The 13,910-nt window shown below is 41.1% G+C and overlaps 1 long non-coding RNA gene across 1 annotated transcript; it reads left to right on the forward strand.

Annotated features, from left to right (window-relative positions):
• The first annotated feature begins 2,099 nt into the window (after positions 1 to 2,099).
• LOC135900954 (uncharacterized) lies at positions 2,100 to 13,129 on the forward strand. The gene is made up of 4 exons (XR_010563989.2): positions 2,100 to 2,269; positions 3,812 to 3,853; positions 6,418 to 6,622; positions 9,303 to 13,129. It is a non-coding gene; the product is annotated as an uncharacterized lncRNA (long non-coding RNA).
• The last annotated feature ends 781 nt before the right edge of the window (positions 13,130 to 13,910 follow it).

The raw sequence follows: 13,910 nt of genomic DNA on the forward strand, positions 1-13,910 counted from the left end.
TACTTGAACCATAGATGTATATACACGTGTTTCAGCTAACTTTACTCAGAGTTTAAAAATATGCCGATGCACCATAAGACGATGTGACCAAATGCATGTTGCTCACTCTTGTATGTGTTACGCTATTCTTGTATTTTTCCTAAGTAGTTAATTAGTCAAGAAAATTAGCCATTCTGAAGAAACAAAGTTAGGCGAAAAATTCCAATTAGAAAGTTCTAGAGCACTTTGTAAAACGTCCGATTAGGCCATTTCTAACTTTCTATCTATTAAGTGTTATTGTTTTTCAGCTTTCTGCGGATGCCCGCGAAATACAAAAAATATCACCTGACATACCCGCTTGCGCGCCGTGCTTGCAGCGCTCTCAAACGAGCATACCATCGAGCAGGGTGTGCTGCCGCTTAAAAGGCGACAGGGCAGTGACGAAGGCGTTGGCTGAGGTATTATAATTGACGCCAGCGACGTGCTTCCCTCGCTGCGGTTCATGATGGCGATAAGCAGACGAGTGTTCACACCGGTTAAATGGTATGTTTTCGTTTGTGCGCGGAAGGCTTAGGAGCAGTGCAATCACGACTCGCAGGCGGGCATGTCATGTGGTGCTTTTTGTATTTCGCGAGCATACGCAGTAAGCTGAAAAACACTAATGCTTAACACATAGAAAGACAGAAACGGTTTATTCGTACGTGTTGCCAACTGCTCTGCAACTTGCTAATTGGAATTTTTTTCCTAACTTCCTTGCTTCAGAAGTTGGTTAATTATCCTTGACTAATTAGCTAATTAAGCAAAACACAGAAATAGCGCGACACGCTACATACCAAAGGGAGCAACATGCATTGAGTCGCGTCGTCATAGAATGCATAGAGTTTACACTCGGCCTAAAGTTAGCAGGAAGAAACACCCTGCATATATATATATATATATATATATATATATATATATATATATATATATATATATATATATATATATATATATATATATATATATGTATGCAGTTTGAGAAGACAAACGCCTCTACTAGCAGTGACAAACAACCGATGATTGGACGCATCCTGCATTTCCATCGGCGTCCATTATAAGGGGGCAGTGCCCTGGCTGTGTGTTAGGAAACGGCATTGCATGCCTCCATGTTAAATATGGTCAAGGTGGCGGAGAACGTTAACAAAATTCAAGTCTGGGGTTTGACGTGCCAGATCCACGCTTTGATTATGAGCCGCACCGTAGTAAGAAACTCCATATTTATTTTCACCATCTGGGGTCCTTTAACCTGCACCGAACGCACAGTACACGGACGTTCTTGCATTTCACCTCCATCGAAATGCAGCCGCCCCGACCGGCATTAGATCCCAAGCACTCGGGTTATTAGCGCAACACCTCAGGCCACTATGCCACCACGGCGGGTGCGGCGGATAAAGGAGTGAACATCGTTTTTACAGAGTGCGTATCGCTTAGATGTTACCCGTTAGCACGCACAGAACGAAACGAAAAGCTTGGCTGATATGTATGTCATCGTGCTCATATTTCACATGGAGGCCACATTCTTTTCTGTGACGTAGACGGGGTGCTGGCGAATGTGTTGGGAATCTGCTCGGCCACCAAGCAGAATCTGCGCTGCTATACGTTCTCGGTGACAAATCGCACAGCGCAGAAGCACACACACAAATGTTTAAAAGAATGGGACGACAGACCGCCTGCAGTTTGCTGTGACGTCGAAATAAGAAGCACAAACAGCGACGTTTCTGTACTTTTCTGGTCAATAGTTCAGTTCGCATGGTTGCGGCACGCATTACTTTTTTTTTTAAATCCAAACGACGAAAACTGTGCGCGCACAAATTAGCACGGCGTTTGCGACGTTTGAATTTGGCGCCTTTTCCCGCGCACTCCATTAGCTCTGGCCGGTGCACCGCGTTACTGCGCTAAAGAAAGTAGTTCATCAAAGAAGTGAAGCAAAAAACTTTCATACACATGCAAAGCGCAACAATTGTTCTGTAATAACATGACATCACAGAATTTGTTATCAAATAGTACAATTTATGATAATATAAGCGTGTATTTGTATGAGTGTACATGTATAATTGCGCGTTTGCGGTGTTGATGCTTGGAGCATTCCGGCGAGTTCGTGTACGCTGTTCGCTTGAAAGCTTCCTGCTTTTCTGCGTTCTTTGTGTGCTTCGCTGTGACATCTTTGGAATATTCCTGCGTGTTGATCGCTTTTTATGGGCTTGTTGCCTCGAAGATCGCCATGATCGCCTCCTACTCAGCGTCATCAAAGGTGAGTTGATGTTTCGAATTCCCCTTGTTCGTCCATTGCCAAGCGGTGTACGGGAGCCCGGAAATGAGTTCAGCGCCTGTGCGTGTTTTCCGCGGGCCTCTTTTCTAGTTTTCATTCCTAGCACTATCCTTCCGTTGCGAGAATTGGTTGTACAGCACTAGATTTGTGATATATAACGTGGAGCTTTGTCCTGGTTTAACTTTACTCTCCGCTTGTGGTGACGTAAGGCAGCTATGTGGTGCCAGCTAAAACAGGGCTGTTGTACGCCATGATTTCTGATACGGTGTTCGAGCACCGATTGAGTTAGCCTTATTAATGAGCGCATAACAATGCGACCTGAAACCATCCGATCTGTACTGTAATCGAAGATATTTCGTTTGCGCCACGCTAGTACAAGGCGTGTGAGTGAGCTGTAGCAACAAAGGGGGGTGGCGGTGGGATCAGCGAAAATGTATTCTGTTGCGCTGTTCCCTTCAGGATCGAGTGACACCGCGGTGCTTCAGCCCCACTATCTGTCACGCCGTGCGGCCGACGTTCGCGCGACCGGAAAACACAGAGGAGGCTGTCTCGCAATAATAAAAAATTTCAAGTGTGTACACGCGATTCTATGCGATACGTGACATACAATAGGGGTGATGCCACAGAGTGCTGCGAAATCACCGAGTTATACGCCTTGCCAACCGCGTGTGTTTTGTTTTCCACCTGTTAGCGCGCATTCAACTTTCTTTTTTTATCTTCTCCGTTCGGTGCCATCGAGTGCTTCGCCCAAACGGCTTCGCGTAGGTGCTCTGCATTCACGGAAAGGCAGATTTCATGGCACTCCAGGTCCTACTTTACTGGGATAGAACATTAAAGAAATGTAACAGCGTGAAATTTCAGCTTTTCGCACTTTAGTAACTGATTGATGTAACAAAGTTTTAAAATCAGTAAAGGAACGAGATAAATGCCTGGCATATCTGCCTTGTCGTCCCACTGTGTTTCGAGGCGGCATGTATATGTTATCGGCAACATAAACATCAATAATTAGCATTGTTTCTTGTGACCATAGAAGTAGCTAGTTATGTCGAAAAGCCATTTTTGCTTTGAATCCGAGCACTACACAGTGAGCAGATTGAAAGGGGAGCGCATCGTTGTGAACTAAATGACGACGCTTTGCCACAAGCTTGGAATAATGTTTTTTGTCGAAAGAGCAGGTCTGTGAAATTCTTTCTTTGAGTGTAAGCAAAACTTCAGTAGCATCAGGTAGACGGGGAGTAAAAGAATGTAACACTGGGGCCTTATATGAAGGAGCTGCCTTTAATATGTGGCCATAACAGTTAAGTAGATGCGTGGAAATAATTTTTAATATAAGTAGAGGAATGTGAAATAAATTATTTGACAAGCTCACACTGCCATTGGCAAGAGCAGCCACACTTTCGTGTATTCGATGACTAGTCATTTGTATCCGTCTATTTATGTCAGCCTAATGGTCCATGTAGCTCTTTTGATTGTCGCTTTTGCTGCATCGTGGCTTCACGTTTTAATACTGACATCTTTTTTCAGATTCAAAGTGAGCTGGGAGACGCCCCAGCTGGCACGCTAAAGGTGAATTCTTTGGTCATCCATTCTGTAGCGTCACCATGATCAAATACAGTGATGCCGTGAAAATGTATTGCAGGAAGCAGGAAAAAAACATTGCTGATGCAACTGCAAGGCATTTGCTCCAGTGATCAATTGGTGCAGAGTGCCTTCATTAGGAGACATGGTGCCTTTAAGCACTCAGCTGAAAGACTTAACAACTGCACCGGGACTGGGAGTGAATTCAGTGTCACTTGTGAACATATTAAACGCAGAATGTGTCTTTTTCAGTGTATATGCCTGATATGAAACTTAGTGTGGACATTAGTGGTCTACATGAGTGAACATCTTTATAGTTTTACCAGAACGAAGGTATAATGGCCTATGTCATACAGCAGTGCACTGCTAGATGTATCAAACCAGAACAGCAGCACCCTTCGAGAAAGTTGGCTGAAGAACGAGCAATGATCGGGGCTTTCTGCATTTCAAGGGCCAAATTCCAAAAAGATTGATGCCGAGCTGGATGGTGCGAAGTGCCGGTCATCACATGCTCTATCTTGGCATTATGTCTTGTTAAGATACAGAAATTGCATCACTGCTCATAAATTGGAAATTGGAAGGTTGAGGGGAAGTGGAAGGGCTCCCCTCTGGAGCAGCCAGTGCATGCCCTTTGCTATACTGATAATCCTACCTTAATGAGAACCAGTGATGCATGTTAACCTATTACGCAGCCAAGTGCATTCCTTGTTTTGTATTAAGGGGACACTAATGACACCCTAAATGAATTTTAAATAAAGCATCGTCTTAAATAACTACTTCTATAAATTTCTTGGTAGTTGCTTGATTATTAGAGAAAATAAAGCTCAAAGTTTAATTTTCTGAGTATCGCCCCAAAATCTTCGTGCTGACACCTCATTGTCACATCATGGATTCCAAGTATTTTTTCATACTTTGGTTGTATTGGTTCTGTAAATGTTCCTGACGCTTTTTATTTGGGTTTTTGGAATATGATGAAGAACATCTTTATTTGTAAAAAAAATTGCTACACCTGAACAGACGTCATCTAAATCCATGACGTCACAGCAAGCGGGTGTGGTAACTTCAAGGCAGCACTGCCACCAATCTTTCCTCTTGCTGCTTTTACAGTTTACTCGGCCTCTTGTCACGGTATGAGTGAATCTCTTGATTTGTAGGAAGGTCATGTACAGATACATCTTAAATAATTTTTCTCTATAGTGCTTTCATGCCGTAGTTGCTTAGGGGTGTTGGCACAGCTCCGCTAAGCACGAGGTCACAGGATCAAACAACCGCATTTTGATGGAGGGTAAATACAAAACTGCCCAGGTACCTTGCAGCCTAATTTAGTAAAAATTAGTCCAGAGTTCCCCACTATGGCGTGCCTAAACATCAGATTGTCATTTTGGCACTTAAAATGCCAGAATTTAATTAATTTATATTTCTTTAGTGCTCCTTTAAGCTGTAGAATTCATGATCTCTGCAAAAACTCATGCTCAAAGTATTCTCCATAAAGATTAAATAAACAGTAGATATAAGTGTCTATTTATATATTGAATTGTGGTGATACGTGATGACTATTAGAACGGTGGTACAACAAGACAGACAGAATTGTAATACAATGTGTGACGGCACGATGATGCACATCGAGGAAATGACCGAGTCTCCCTAGAAGTCCCTGACATGGACATCAACTGACTGTCCACAAACTTCTGAGTTCACTCCGTGATCTTGTGCAGCCTGTGCTTTGCGAGTCGATTAATTTAATTGAGGTGGTGGTTGGCACATACTGTCCTTGCAACTTATGTACATTTCATACAGTGGAGTGGAATCCTCACACATTACATCTGGAGCACAGCAAGTGAACATGATGTGTAGTGGTAATCTTAGTAATGATCGACAATCATGTCCCTCTTCGAGCTCCTAATGCTGCTTGCCAACACAAGCAGCAGCAGTTGCCCAAGATAGCGGGAAAGAGATTCATTGAAAAGTGGCATATTCCCAGGGTCGCATAACCAGTCACCCAAGCTGTTCTGACGGTTGATTTTGAACTCTTCCCTCAACATAGCAGCCCAATCTCCCCTTTAGACCATGGGCTACCTATTGACACAAATGGATGGGAAAATAGAGACCTGAAAATATGAAGTATCCTAAGAATGGTAATCACAATAAATAGTACTAGATGTGCATTAGCTCAAGCTCTTGGGCCAGTTGGTGCATGATGAACTTGAAAAAGGGGGGTACCAGCAAAACAAAGGATGCGCACACACGGAAGAGGCGTTTGACAGGGAGTCCGTGTCTAATGCCGTTTCCTTGTGTGCGTGTCATTTGTGTTTTGCTGGTACTCCCCTTTTTCAAGTACTAGATGTTTGGATACTTTGGTTTATTATTCTTGTTTGTGCTGGATTGTTCTTCTGAAACGTGGCATCCGGACAGCATAAGAAGCTTGTAAGAAGTCCAGTTTAGCATTCTAGATTTGCAACAGGTACTTTTTTAATTTATTTGCAGTAGGGCTGTTGTGCGAATGTGCTTGAAAGGCTTAAAACTGTTTTGCTAACATTTACTTAAACGTGCAGGTTCACATAGGTTGAAGGAGTGCACATTGAAAAGGTTATCCTGGCACAGCTTACCATGGCCTGCCATGGTGGACCAGGAAAGTTTGCAAGGGCCTTGCTTCACCATGTGTTCACAGAGGAGGAGCTCATGGGCCATTTGGCCTTTGGAAATAACACCAAGGGGCAAAAAGGGCTCTTGACCCCACCAGGGTCAGTGCTGTTATAGGCAAGTACCATATATCCTTTCTGGTTGCATTTTTACATTCACATTTTTTTCTAAAATTATGAACTTGCCATTGGCATAACAAACGACTTTCAAGTAGCCCGTGTGTGCAGTTGTGTGCTACGATAGCCTACTATTTGGAATGACTGTTCATATGATCATAAGTGCGTAATGCCGCCATACACAAATGCTTCTAAAATTTGAAAGCTGCCTTCACTGCTGAAAGTTTTTAGTGGCTCCACCACATAACATGAGCTGCATTGGCGCATTAGCAGTGCTACATGGCTGTCATTGCAAGGAATAGTTGTCTGTGAAGCACGCTCCAAATCTATTGGCATGGACGACATGTTTAATTAGCCTGAAAGTGTTATTCTAATACACGAATTGCGGAGAAGCTATGCTCAAGTGTGGTTACTGCTCAGCTCGAGCAGGAGCACGTTCACCAAATTGCAGAAATCAAAACAGCTCTCCAGGTTCTGAGATGTGAAACAGTAGATTCACCAATTTTAACAGACCACATCGAATTAAGGTTGCTCCTATATTGAAGGAGGTCCATGTGATGCCAGACAGCAGCCTTTTAGCAGAGGGAACCTGAGTGGTGTGGCAATTTTCTTTTGGTTGTTTCAATCAAAGAAACAACATGGACAGAGTTGCAAGCATTGCTGTCAACAGTACTACGTTTAGTGGGCGCTTACTCATTCTAAGCACTTAACCTATGACTCGTATTTATTAACGCACACTTTATCACTTTGTATTCTAAGATATGAAAAAAATATTTATGTGGCTTTTCCCCATATACTTCAATAAATTGAAAATAGGCTCTTGGGGCCTAATGTATAAAGCTTCTTACAGTCCATCAGACATGTCCACTACTCCCATTCTGAAATTGTTAGAATTGATTCCTGCTTCCTTACTTCACCTACCTGTTAACAGGGTTATTATGAACCATTGCCAAGTAGATTATGGGCTTAAAATAATCAAAAAGATGAATGGACTTTTCTGTCGCTCTTGTTTAGCCCGTTGAGCGTCACATTTTGGGGAGAAATATGCCTCTCTAATTTAGGAGTTAATATTTTTTGTGGTTTGCAAATGCTCAAAACTTTCGAATTGAATAGTGTCCTATTCAATTTAGTCTTTGAATGGTCACTATTTGTAAATGTGAGTATTCTAATATTTCGAAACACCAATAAAACATGAAATTTGAGCCAAAGTACGGTACATTTTCACGTCCAATAACATAGTATAGACATAAAACGTAAGAACTTGTAAGAATAGCAGACCAGGCTACATTACTTAAGTAGCTGTACTTTAGAGGCTGTACAGCAATCATTTATGCTTACTGAAGAGTCCTGTGCATGTGAAGAAACCTTTTGCTGCTCCATTTGTGCTTTTAATAAACAGCTCTTCATAACATAACAATGACAGACACTTGCAAACATTAATAATACTAGGTTGTGAGCCTCATCTTACATTAATTGTGATATCAGCTGTTCATTATTCAGAAGCTATCCATTATTTGATTTGCTTCTAGCATTATTCGGTTCAGCCTCAAAAATCACTTTTCGTGCACTCTTAATATTTTTATTGCAGATTTAAGTTCTTCAGAGTGACGTTCCGAGAAAATGAAGTGGTAAATAATATTTTTAAATAACGATGAAGTGGCAATACCATTTCAGTATTTGCAGTTTTAGATGTTTTATTTTTTTATGCAGGATAAAGCAGCATAATTTTTTTGTGTAATGAAACTTACAAAAACTTGTGGCAACACTCCCAAATTACTGCAATGACAGACACCAAGGAGCTAAGTGAAAATCAGTTTTGGAGAAACCCATGGAGCGACAGCACTTTAAGAATATTTTCTAGAAGCCTCAGAAGGTTGCAGCACCTCCAGTGGGATGTTAGCAACACTTTGTTCTGAAACGGCAAATTTTTTCGGAACGTTCCGTCACAGCCACAGATGTACGGCAGTAAACCCTAAAAGGGTTAAAGAAGTCAGTCCTATGGCATATGGCTCTTAAAAGACAGCATTTCTTCGCATCTGTCACATTCTGCATGTTTCATGCTAAGCAGCTTGGTGCACAACTACATGAAATCCTCATTATAACAGTAATTCAATCGTTGAGGCAGAAAACATACTTTGCTGTAAGCAGTGTCTTCTTTAATGTAGAAAGGCCTAAGTCATTGTAAGGCGAGAAGTACATTCCGATTGCATGTGAACTCAGGAAACCTAACTTCAAATGAAGCTACACTCAATTGTAGTGACATGACAGTATTGTATTTGGAGCATGGAAAAGCACAGTTAAATGCTGCACATTTTAATTATGAAAGTTACAAGAAACAATTTAATTGTCAGTTCAGGTTTATTTATGAACAACATGAATTTTTTTCACCATTTTGTTTCTCAGCAAGCAAAGTTCACATCTTCGACATTGAGGATATTCGTAAAGTTATTTTGCTACAGTGTTTTGTTCCTCTTTGCCCTTTCCTGCATTTGACACTTAGTGGAGTCCCGTGCCACACAGAATCAATTTAAATGGTCATGCTGCAAAGCTGTACCCGTAGAAAGTTGGAATTAAGCTACACAAATACATAAATCAATTTCATTATAACAAGGGCATATTGCATGCCATTCTTTTGCATGTAGAAGTTGCTTTTTAAAACTTGTTCTGGCTTCTTGTTGCAGGCTTCACGTGTCACAAGTTTCCTGGTACCAACATGCCCTATGTAAAGAACTCTGGCCTCACTTCTCGCATGGGACCAATAGCCTCTCAAGAGCCCAAGTTGGACAGCTCAAACCAAAACACAAGTGTTGTGCTTTTGTAACTCTCAACATTTTTATGTTTTATGTTAGTCACCTGAAGGGCTCAATTTGGATTTCTCAAATGAGCATACAAATGTTGTGCCTTTCAATGCCTTGACATTTTTATGTTAATTTTATTTATGCTGATTATGCAAGTCTCCTGAGAAGCCCACATTGGATTGCTTAATCCAGAATACAAGTGCTGTGCTTTGTTATAGTTCACTACATTTTTATGTTAGTTTTTGATATGGTTCCAGTAAGGATAGTGTTTCCTTATTAATATATTTTTTAAGTATCTTAAGTCATTTCATGCCAAACCACCCAATTTTGTCAAGAACTGTTCCACTATGGCAAAGCATTTCAAGTTTGCTTGATTTTGAGTAGGTACAATAAGAAAATTTTTGAGAAAATTTGCTTTCATACATACACTTGAGTCATTCCAGGGCAACCAACCAGCGTTTTTTTGACCATCACAGATATAGTTGAAACTCCGAACTCTTGCTCCCCATTTATTTTCCTTCGCAAAAATTTTTTTGAATTTTGGCAAAAATTTATTGTTCTTGCCCAGCTAAGCTAGAAGGCACTGATACACGTTTCTTTTGAAAGGGAAATTGTATGATCCAGATATTCAGATGATGTTCATGTCAAGAGACAAGTGGTGTGACTGCCAAAATTTGCAAAGTTTGAATTTTCTTCTAATGTAGGGAAATACAGAAGGCACAAAATAAATATAAAATCAGACTGGTTGACTTGGGATAGCTGCAAAATATTTCAAGCCTTGTACGTTCAGTTGATCAGCTAAAAAAACTGAAAGTTCCAATTTTTTGCCAGAAGCTTCGTGTTGAAGGTAAAAAATTAGCTTTGGAGGTTGGCACAAAAGTATGTCGCCCATCGTTACACAGCCCTACATGTCTGCTATGCATGTGACAAGTAACAAAAAGGTATTCTTTAAGTGCAATAAATTATTTTCTCTAATGTTCATTTGTGGATCACACATACAGCATAAATATAGCATAAATATATGAAGCCATGTCAGCTAGCAAGGAAAGATTGTTAATATAATTAGCCACAAAAACTACTCAACAAACTGACTGCCTTTTTTATCATTGCGAAGGCAGGTGACGTCAAGCGCTGCAGCTGCAGTCTCAACTTGTATTTTTTTAACATGAATGCAAAAAGTGGTCGCCAGTGGTGTCTGACCACATCAGACTGAACAAGGGAAATATGACTTTTATAGGTGAACACGTTCTGGCTCTGAAACAGTGGTAGCAAACAACACCACAAGAATTTGTTCACACTTATGTAGGTTTTCAGTCTTAATTATGAAGGTGTTTTCTACTTGCATCATCATTGGGCTCCAGGGAGCAGGGCACGAAGTGTCCTGCTCCCTCTGTGTTGCATTGCAGTGCGACATGCCCTTTAAAATGCTTTGTATGAACAATATCAGCGCTCTTCCTGGATTTACTGTCTACATAATAGCCGATATTTCTTTTTGTAAACTGCATGAAAGATATCTTTTAACACTGCAGGATTCCCTCATATATTAATACGTACGAGGTCTGTTAGAAAAGTATTAGACTTTTTTTTGCAGACACCTGATGAATATGAAACAAGCGCGTTTTCATCAGCCACCCTTGAACCTTTTCGCGCATGCACGAATTTTTTCCCGCCTGCCAATAGCGTGAATTGCTGGGACGCAGCATTTGAATGAGGTAGTACACAGTGCTCTCGTCGTTTTTTTATTGCAAGGAAAATGGCGGAGCGACTGGAGCAGTGCTACTGCGTCAAATTTTGCCAGAAACTGGGCGACAGCCACGTGGAAACCATTCGGAAGATTCAGACTGCTTTCGGTGACTGCGCTATGAGCAGCACACAGATTAAGGAGTGGTACAACCAGTTTAAAGACGACCACGCATCGGTGGAGAGCGAGCCACGCTCCAGTCGGCCATCAATATGCCGAAATGACCAGGTCATTGCCTAAGTGAACCCTGTGGTGATGCGGTACCGTCTTGTGACTATCCAAGAAATTGTGGAAGAGGTGGGCATCAGCACATTTTATCCACATTCCATTATCACCGAAGATTTGGCCATGAAGAGATTTGCCCTGAAATTCGTTCCCAAGCTGCTCATGGTGGAGCAAAAGCAACTTCGTGTTGAAGTCTCACAGACATGCTGGATTCCACAAACAGTGACCTCAACTTCACGAACACCATATTCACTGGTGACAAGTCTTGGATGTATGTTTATGACCGGGAAACCAAATCCCAGTCATTACAGTGGAAGCATTCCACGTCACCAACCAAAGACCGCTAAGTGCGCATCAACGTTAAAGTGTTGCTGACTGCTTTCTTTGACTCCCGCAGTGTGGTACACCACGGGTACGCACCACAGGGTCAAACAATCACTAAAGACTACTACAGGGATGTCCTCCATGGCCTATGTGATGCTGTGTGGCGCAAGATACCAAAGTTGTCAACAGGAAATTGGCGCATCCATCACGACAATGCTTTTCTCGCACTTGATTCAGACTCTTTTGGCGAAAAACCAGACTCCTGTAGTTCGACAGGCTCCTTACTCTCCTTATATAGCCGCCTGCGGCTTCTGGCTATTTCCCAAAATCAAGAGGCCATTGAAAGAAGCACAATTGCAGACAAGAGAAGACATTATGGCTGCAACGACAGCTGAGCTAAACTCCATTCGGAAAGAGGCCTTCTCGGAATGCTTCTAACAATGGCAGCACCGCTGGGAGAAGTGGCTGGAGTCCCAAGGAGACTACTTTGAGAGTGATTAGGTTTCCAACGCTCCAGTTATCCCAGTTTTTTTTTTCTTCAGCCAAAGGTCGGATACTTTTCTAACAGACCTCGTATTGATATTTTATGTGTAATGGCTGTATGGTTTACCTGGCCCACACCAAACACAAGCCTCGTTGCGTTAGAGCATGTGTCCCTTGGCAATAAAATGCAGACACTAACACCGCTTCTCTGTCATCTGTGTGGAGACGAAGCCAGCTTTGTGGTCTGCATTCCCAGCCGGCAAGCAGTGCGCACATCCGAGAAAAGTCGGTGCTGACAAAATTTCAAAAAAGAATTTCTCGCATTTAAAAATAATGCCTTTTTTAACTTCACACATGCATAGCAGACATGTAGAGCTATCCAATAATGTATCACATACTTTTTGGCCAACCATGAAAGCTGTTTTTTCCTTCAACATGAAGCTTCTTGCAAAAGATTAAAATTTGTTTTTTTTTTACAGGCGATTAGCTGAACCTTCAAAGCTTCACATTTTTTTGCTATACTATGTCACCTGGGCTACCATTCTGTATTTAATTTCTGTCCTGTGAATTTTCGTTACGAAAAAAAAAAACTAACGGATTGCAATTTGACTCATTTTTGCCGGTGCCGAAAGCAATTGAAGTATTCAAATATTTTAAAAATTGGCTATTTTGGCAGTTGCATCACTTCACCGTATTTCCACGCACACCATTTGAAGGCCTCGATCAATACAATGTGCATTTGAAGAAGAATGTTGATTGATGTCCTCTAGCTCAGCTGAGCAGGAAAACTAAACTGTCACCAAAGTGCTACAAAATATCTGGCAAAAATAAATAAAAGTGGGTAACGAGTTTTGAACTCTAGTAAACATATAGTAATGTTTCAGCTATATGTGTGCTGTCAAAAAAACGCTGGTCGATTCGGCATGGAATCGCACACCTGCAAGTGCATCTGTGCCATTGTCAGAGTTCAATAAAAACTGCATTTGACATAACTTTGTAAAAATAACTTATTGCTTTCTAAAATACATGAGTAAAATTAATAGGTATAAGTCGGCTTAAATTTAAAATGCAACGAAAGATCTCTGGTAATGGCATGATGTGCCTTTCATGTTTGCATGAAACCATATCTTTTTCTGAATTCTTTCGTTATTTTTTTGTGGCAGTGAATAAAATTGTAATGGAACTCTCACAAGGAGTAACTTTGATTCCAGCACATCACTAATAGCTGTTTTTTTTTTCCATATAAAAATCTGAAGTAGTTAATATGAATAAGTCGCTTGATATGGAATGACCTGCGCAGGAACGTTATCATGGCGGAAAACACAACTGGATCATGCAACAGCAATGCAGCATAATAAATTGCTCCCATCAGCATCACTTATTGTGATTGCCATGTTTCAGAAGTATGTAACGTTTACCGAAATTGGCACATACCATTCAAGCAACAAATAAGGATTGTACAGTGATCCTTTTTCAGTTTTACAGATCTTTAAGTTGTCTGTGCCAGGTAGCATAATTTTTTTTCTTGAGCTGGATTATTCAGAGGTGGACATTACTAGCACAAGAAATGGAAACATTAAACTGATTCTCATAAATTTATTAATTCACTTATCACATCACGGCACATATTTCAGTTTGCAAATTGTAGCCAGTGATTTTGAAAGACATATTCACTTGAAATTAATTTCCAGGATGACACCAGTTGCGAAATTTTTCCA

The sequence above is a fragment of the Dermacentor albipictus genome, chromosome 2, assembly GCF_038994185.2.
Source record: "Dermacentor albipictus isolate Rhodes 1998 colony chromosome 2, USDA_Dalb.pri_finalv2, whole genome shotgun sequence".
Lineage (NCBI taxonomy): Eukaryota > Metazoa > Arthropoda > Arachnida > Ixodida > Ixodidae > Dermacentor > Dermacentor albipictus.